We start from the raw sequence: 8,434 nt of genomic DNA, 5'->3' as shown, positions 1-8,434 counted from the left end.
CTAGTCTGCCATCTTGGCCCCGCCTCTCAAAATGTTCTCTTTGATGATGAATGCAACACTGTTCCTCTTCAAATTGTCATTCCCAGCATATATGCACTTAGCGTAATATTTTAAAGTTTCATTCGTGTCGTAGCATGTATCAGGTCTTCATTTCTCCCTATAGCTGAATAATATTCCATTGTCTGTGTATACTACATTTTGTTTATCCAGTCATCTATTGATCGATGACATCTGGGCTGTTTCCACCTTATGGCTATTGCAAGTAATGGTGTAATGAACATTAGTGTACAAGTATCTGATTGAGTACCTGGTTTCAATTTTTTTTTCCTTTTTTTTTTTTTTTAGTATATATATCTAGGAGAATTGATAGGTCATATAGTAATGCTATGTTTAACTATTTTGAGGAACTTCCCAGCTGTTGAACCATTTTGCAGTCCCACCAGCAATGGACAAGTGTTCTAATATCTCTACATCCTCACCAATACTTGTTATATTCTATTTTTTTTTTTAACAACAACCATCTAATGGGAACACTTTACTATTGACATGTCAAGTGCCCAGAAGATCACCAGAAAAACCCACTGGCCAAGCAAAGCTAAGTTTTTTAGAACTATTGCAAGAAGGGAAATGATACACCTTGACCAGGTTAGTTGGCTTCAGAAGAGGAAAATCAGGGGAAGATACTTATAGGGTTTTCAGGCCTTGAAAATTGGGGAACTGGTTGGGATTGAGTATAGTCTATGATGTAACAGCTTGTATTGTGGTCACAAGGTGAAGGTCTTGAACAAGTCTTGATGTGCAAGCTGCTACTCTCGATAATAAGCTGTTTTACTAGGCTCAGAATCTTATCTTCCAGGAACAGATATTTCCTGGAGAGCAAGTACTATGTTATATTTGGTTGTTTTTAGTTATTATTTAATGTTGGGACAGGAAGTAAGCCCAATTCCAGCATTGTTTAACCCAAGGACAAGAAAGTATGTTGATTTCAATTCTAAACAATCAGAAGTTACTTTTTAAAGTTCTAAAATTTACCCCCATGGTTTTAATTTAGATTCCATCAACTCCATTTTTAAAATAGTCAATAACATCACCTTTTAACCGCTAAATAGCTTTTTAAGTTCAGAATTTGATCAGTAGTGGCTCTTACCATCTTTTTCTTACATTGTTATGGTTATCTGGCTAACTTTAAAAGCCTGGCAGCTGAAATGGGCTGTGATTGTGAATTACTCCCCGGGGTAAAGTGTTTCTTTTCATTGTATTCATCAGTTTTCCTCCTCCTTGCTTTCTGTTTAGAGGACTGGTCCTTTCAGCTGAATTCCTGTGTTGTTAAATATTTACTGTTCCTGCCACTTCCAGATTCATCTCCCAGTAACATGATTGTGTGTTGATGCTGCTGTCCTTGCTTGGGGCCCGGTGTTGTGCTTACCTCAGGTGAAGGCATCTAGGCACACTTGCTTCCCAGCCTTCTTCAGTATTTGGCAGGCTTGCTGGTAGGCAGCATTGACTGTGGAGACCTCATCTAAGATTAAAAACAGTAACACTCTAAAAACGAGTTACAACCAACTACTTTACTGTTTATGTAGGTGGTATCAAGGTCATGAAGGCGAGATTCTAAAGACACCCCTTGGTTGTATTAGTTTCCTAGGGCTGCTGTAACAAATTGTCACTAAGCCGGTGGCTTAAAACAACAGAAATGTATTCTTGCACAGGTCTGGAGTCTAGAGGTCAGGATTCAGTGTCAATGGGCCCTAGAAGAAGGCCTAGAGGAAGATACTTCCTTGTCCCTTCCAGTTTCTGGTAGCACCAGGTGTTCCTTGAGGCTACCTCCGTCTTCCCTTGACTGTCTTCTCCCCCTCCCTCTCCCTCTCTTTCTCTCTCTCACACTCCTTCCATTCCTCTCTTTTTTTCTCTACTCCTCTTTTTATAAGACAGCAGTCAAATTGAATTAGAGCCCAAAACCCAAAAACCCAAACCCATTGCCTTGCCGTCAAGTTGATCATAGTGACCTTCATAGGGTTTCCAAGTCTGTAATCTTTAATCTGTAATTTTTATGGAAGCAGACTGCCACATCTTTCTCCCATGGAGTGGTTGATGGGTTTGAACCTCCAACCTTTTAGTTAGCAGCCAAGTGCTTTAACTACCAGGTGACTAGCATTCCTGGATTAGAGCCCATCCTCATGTTAACTAATTATATTTGCAAACACATTATTCCATAAAGGTCACATTCACAACACCATTGTCAGGACTGTAACATATCTTTTGGAAGGATGCAAATCAACTCATAAGATTGGGCCTTTTTTTTTTTTTTTTTGTCTCCCATAAAATGATAGTTAGAAAGGCTCTTAAAATTTGAGCTCCTGAAGAAAGAGATTCAAAGACATGATGAAATCTACTCAATGTCCCTGAGATGGTGACTATAAGGCTGGGTTAGAATCCAAATCTCTTAACTCCTGTCTTCTAGTTCAAGAGGGGATAAAACAACTCAGTAGTGGATAAAACTACTGAAATGCCACTTTTCTCCCTTGCTTGTCTGTATACTCTCTCAAAACTTTATTGTAATAAGAAAGAAAATGCTTAGTTCTGATAAATTCAATTTAGCGACATCCAAAAAACAAAACTGGTTGCAGTTGAGCCAATTCTGACTCATAGCAACCCTATAGGACAGAGTAGAACTGCCCCCATAGAGTTTCCAACGAGCAGCTAGTGGATTCAAACTGCCAACCTTTTGTTAGATGTCAAGCTCTTAGTGACATCAAGGACCCGATAAATAAAGGAAAAAAAATTACCGTGAAGTCTACTCCATCTCAGAGTAAAACTATGCTCCATAGGATTTTCAGTGGCTGGACTTTTGGTAATAGATTGGCAGATCTTTCTTCTGAACTACCTCTGGATGGACTCGAACCTCCAACCTTCAATTAGCAGCTGAGCACATTAGCCATTTGTACCATCCAAGGACCCCACCAGTTGCCATTAAGTTGATTTTGACTCATGGCTACCCTATGTGTTGCAGCATAGAATTGCTCCATATGGCTGTGACCTTTCAGAAACAGATTGCCAGGCCTTTTTTCAAGACACCTCTGGGTGAGTTCAAACCACCAAACTTTTGGTTAGTAGGCAAGTGCTTAACTATTTGTGTCACCCAGTGATTGCCCAAGGACCTTACTTAAGACCAAACAAAGCCCATTTCCTTCAAGTCAATTTCAATTCATGGAGACCTTATGTGTGTCAGAGTAGAACTGAGCTCCGTAGGATTTTCTTGGCTGTAATCTTTATGGAAGCAGATCATTAAGCCTTTCTGTCTGCTGAGTGAATTCAAACCTCCAGCCTTTTGATTAGTAGTCAAGTGCAAACAATTTGCACCACCCAGGGATCTCCCCAAGGACCCTACACCAAAACCAAACCTGTTCGCCGTCGAGCTGATTCTGACTCATAGCTACCCTATAGGACAGAGTAGAACTGCCCCATAGGGTTTCCAAGGAGCGCCTGGTGGATTCAAACTGCAGGTCTTTTGGTTAGCAGCCATAGCTCTTAACCACGACACCACCAGGGTTTCCCCAAAGACCGTAAGGGGTCCTAAGATGGCATCTGTTAATAGGCTTTAGAAATGTATGAAACCCTTAGAACCATATGCAAAATTATGTGGGTATGTGCATGGGTACATTTTCCTGAGAAGAGAGATCATGCTTTTTGCAGATTCTCAAAACATTAAGATCTACTGCACCAGAACTTGATTTTCTAACAGAAAATTTAACACTTGCTCTTTCACTTACCAACTGGGTAAACTTGGTCAAACTATTTGACCTCTCCTTTTTTCAGTCTTCTCATTTGTAAACGGGGATGTGGCATACACTGCTGTTTGTTCACCCAATATTCATTTTCCCTGTTGTTTTCTAGGGTGGCAGTATGCTCAGTTAAAATATGTATCATCGTACAGACCCTTGCAACTGGGGTGGGGCTATGGCCAAGTTCTGGGTAATGAGTTATCAGTCGAAGTTGCTTTTGGAAAAATTCCTTTTTTTCCTGATTAAAAGAAAGAAAGAAAAAAAGCATGGACTTTGGCCTACTTTTTTCCCTCTTTCTGCCCAGGATACAAATGCATTATTATCTACCTTGCAAACATGAGAATGAAAGCCACATGCTAAAGATGGCTGAAAAAGAATATATTCAATTAGCAGCTGAGCCCTTTAACTGTATGTGCCACCCAAAAAGATGCAGTTCTTGATTCCTTCCTTGAGTAAACCTGTTGCTTTCGAGTGGATTCTGACTCTATAGGACAGAGGAGAACTGCCCTATAGAGTTTCTAAGGAGTGGCTGGTGGATTCCAACTGCCAACATTCTGGTTAATAGCCAAGCTCTTCATCACTACACCACCAGGGCTCCAAGTAGTCACACAAAATCTGGGCTGACTACTTCCTGATTGTGATCTTATGAGAAAAATAAGCACTGTGCTGGACTTTTGTCACTTGCAGCCAACCGGAGAATTTGATAATATTACCTATTTGAGAGGGTAGTTTGGATTCATACAAAATCACTTAGAATTGTGTCTGTCATAACTTAAGTCTTTAACAAGTGTTAGTTATCATTACTACCACTACTATTGCTTCAGTTACTAACCATTACTACTACTGCTGCTTCCATCACTCATTATTACAGTGTTGCTTGGAGCATACCTGCCCTGTGCAGGATGAGTATAATGATAAAGATAAAACTGGAAAAGTAGGCACAGGTCATACTAGGCAGGGTTTTGAATGTTGGGCAGCAAGGTGCTAGGTACCAGGCTTTTCAACTAATCTATGGTCAGACAGGTCCAAAAAACCAATGAGGCAGGATTTCTAGGGGACTACTAGCTTTAGGGACCCAACTCTACTCTGTCCTATAGGGTCACTATGAGAAGGAATTGACTCCATAGCAACAGGTATACTAGACTTAGGAACCCAATGTCTGATGGTAAAGAGCTGATCCTAAATGGACAAACTGTCAAAGTGAGGTGAGAAAGCTTAGCCCCAGCACCATGCAGCAGGATCAGGAGGGATTTTGTGTAGAGCAGGGCATTAACTTAGCAAAGTGTCCTCTAGTCTCACCTTTCTCTCCCTGCCCCACCACGGACTTGTGCTAACGTCATCTACAGCTAGAGCTACCACAGAATTTATCATCCATACCAGGATAGACCAGAGTGTCGTGGGCAAACTGGGATGTGTGGTCAGTCTCTCGTAGCCCATGCAGACTGATACGAGCCTTGCTGAGAGATGTGGGAGTGCAAATTGGTGCCATTTATTGAGTGGACCTTTGGCCACAAGTTTCAAAAGCAGTAAAAATGCTCATACCTTTAACCCAACTGGTAAGGCTACTTCCAAGGTCTTCTTTATCTTAAAGAAATAACAAGAGATGTGTCCAGGTATTTATGTTGAAGAATGTTTTTAATCACGTTATTTTTGGTAGTGAAGGGCAGAACCAGCAACACCTCAGTGAACACAGGACAAAAGCCCTATGGCTGACCAGGGAAGACACTGCCCAGGAAGCCAGGGAGGTCATAAAGGTCCTGCCTCTCCTGTGGCCATCAGGATGATCGGCTTCTCCCACATGTAGGCACTGTCCTGAGAACAAAGGCAAGCCTGGAGTGGGGAAAACAGCTGGAGAATTTTCTTTTGATTGTTAGTTATTGTGTATACTGATTATAATTCAAACCAGATGAGAGTGTTGCCTTTTAATGCTAAGTTTTCTTTTTCTATTTTTACCCCTGCCTTCAGTGGGAGCAAGGGCTCTAGGTCAAGATAAGGTCAATCAACATAAAGACATTTTTGTATTACACATACACTCACATATGCAATGAACTAAAGGGAATGCCCATTATTATTTCATTCTCCATTTCCCTCCCATCCCACACAGGCTCAGGGATAATCTCGGTGAGATTAATGAAATGGCCTCTTTTTACACTGAGTACTTTTCTCTGTGGCCTATGTTGTTCTCCTCGTACTTTAGGACCTTTATTGCTATTAAAAACCACGGGTAATCCCTAGTTTGGACACTTGCTCAAAATACCACCTGTAAACTGTACGTTTTTACCAACTGATGTCCATGGAAAGTATTGCTTCTCCCCCAAGTGCACGCAGATGATGGCTGTCGTTTTACTTGTTAGTGGAAAGAGCTGTGTGATGCTGCCTCTCTCTGTCCTCTGGCACGACGTGTTCCTTCAGATGCCATGTCTTTTCTGGAGTATTTCTGTTCTCTGCTTCTGTGAACTTCTAGTCATGTTGTTGCCATGACATGGACATTTTCAACCGCTTTTGGAGAGAAAAGCCCTTTCCTGCTTAGAATTTGATCTGAACATGGATTTGCTTTTTCAGCCATCGTCACGGCCCTATAGGCTCCCCACAGACCACCTCCTCTGGCCTGTGCTGTCAGGCCCCAACTCTGTGTCAATTACAGCAGGCCTTTGAGGAGAAGGCAGAGGTGGCAAAATGAGAGATGGCCCCCCAGAATCTCTTTAAGAAACCCACAGCACAAGCTCACTATTTTGTGAGCCACAAGCTTGCTACTTTTTGAGCTCACTACATAAGTACACACCTGAGCTCTCCCTTTGGCCTGCTGACATTAGAGCACAAGGCAGGAAAACATGGAGAAACAGGAGCAGCTCCTAGAGAATCCAAGGCAGGCAATGGTAAATGATACACGTGTGGGGAAGGGCCAGCAACCCACTGCGTCATCCTGGGGTAAAAGGAGCCTTCGTGGCATCAGCATGCAGCAGGATGACAAACAAGAGCAAAGTGGTTTTGTCACTGCTTGTTGTGACTCCTCTCCCAGGCTGCATCAGCCTGGGTGAAAAACAAGTTTGCAGACCTCAGAGCCTGCTTTCTCTCTCTTCTCTGAGTTCATGACAAGAAGGAAAGGCTTTAAATTGTAGCAAGAGAATTATTTTTAGATTTGCAGATAAGGAAAGTAACAAGATTTGAGTGATTTGCCAAGGTCACGCAGCTAAGTAATTTTTAGAACCAGTTTTCAAAGGCAGGTCAATCAGATTACAAAGCCCTGGCACCTTCCACTCTATCATCTGGCGCTTAGCTCAGGGAAGTGGCCAGAATGGGGAAGTGGGGTGCCTGTGTCCCACTTACGGGTGAATTTTATGGACTGCAGCCCTCCATGAGTTCATTTGCGGCTACTAAAAATATTTGTAGTTTACTGGATACACAAAAGAAGCTGAGCTTCACTTGGCTGCCATCTAGTGGTCATTAAATTTCTTTCCGGAGGCTAAGTAGGGTTTTTGTTTTTCGTTTCTGCAGAAAAGTCACGAAAAATCATCTAAGCTTTGCAAAGATGTACGTTAAGAATTGAAGAATGTTTCCTAAAATCTTAGTTTAACTGAAGCCGTGTCACATACGGAAAGCTAAACAGACTGTGGATGACTGAAAATGGACTTTATAAATTAGTCTAGTTCTCTTACAAACGAAAAAAAATTGCTACTCAGTGACGATACAAAGGATCACAAAGAGTGAAAGAGCTAGAACTAGAAGGCATTCTGATGCCCAATTCAGACTCCTTTCCTACATATTATCTATGTAGATAGGCAATGCAGCATATGACCAAGAAGAGCACAGGCTTCAAAACCAGGCTGTCTGATTTCAAAGCTCAGCTCCACCCCTTTTTTGTTGGGTGACCTTATCAAGTTGCTTAACCTTTCTGAGCCTTTTTTTTTTTTTCCATCTGTAAAGGATAATGACAGGACTGATCACAAAGGATCACTGAGATGATTAGATTAGACACATATACATAGCCATATAGATTTACAGTCACTGTACCAAAAAGAACTGATCAACATTCAACCATTTCAGGAGGTAGCATATGATCAAGAGCCGACATTATTGAAGGAAGAAGTCTAAACTGCACTGAAGGCATTGGCGAAAAGCAAGTCTCCAGGAATCGATGGAATACTAACTGAGATGTTCCAAAAAAGGGATGCAACACTGGAAGTGCTCACCTGTATATGCCAACCAACTGGAAGAGATCCATATCTGTGCCCATTGCAAAGAAAGTTGATCCAACAGAATGTGGAAATTATCAAACAACATCATTAATATCACACCAAAAACCAAAAATCAAACTGGTAAAATTTTGCTTAAGGTCATTCAAAAACAGCAGCAGTACATCAACAAGGAACTGCCAGAAATTCAACCCAAAGGGGATGTGGAATAAGCAATATCGTTGCTGATGCCAGATGGATCTTGGCTGAAACCAGAGAATATCAGAAAGATGTTCACCTGGGTTTTATTGACTATTCAAAGGCATTCGACTGTGTGGATCATAACAAATTATGGGTAACATTGTGAAGAACGGGAATTCCAGAACACTTAATAGTGCTCTTGCGGAACCTGTCCATAGACCAAGAGGTAGTAGTTTGAACAGAACAAGGGGATACTGCATGGTTTAAAATCAGGAAAGG

Source organism: Elephas maximus, chromosome 1 (genome assembly GCF_024166365.1).
Source record: "Elephas maximus indicus isolate mEleMax1 chromosome 1, mEleMax1 primary haplotype, whole genome shotgun sequence".
In the NCBI taxonomy this organism is placed as follows: Eukaryota; Metazoa; Chordata; class Mammalia; order Proboscidea; family Elephantidae; genus Elephas; species Elephas maximus.
Note: the sequence above shows the minus strand (reverse complement) of the source record.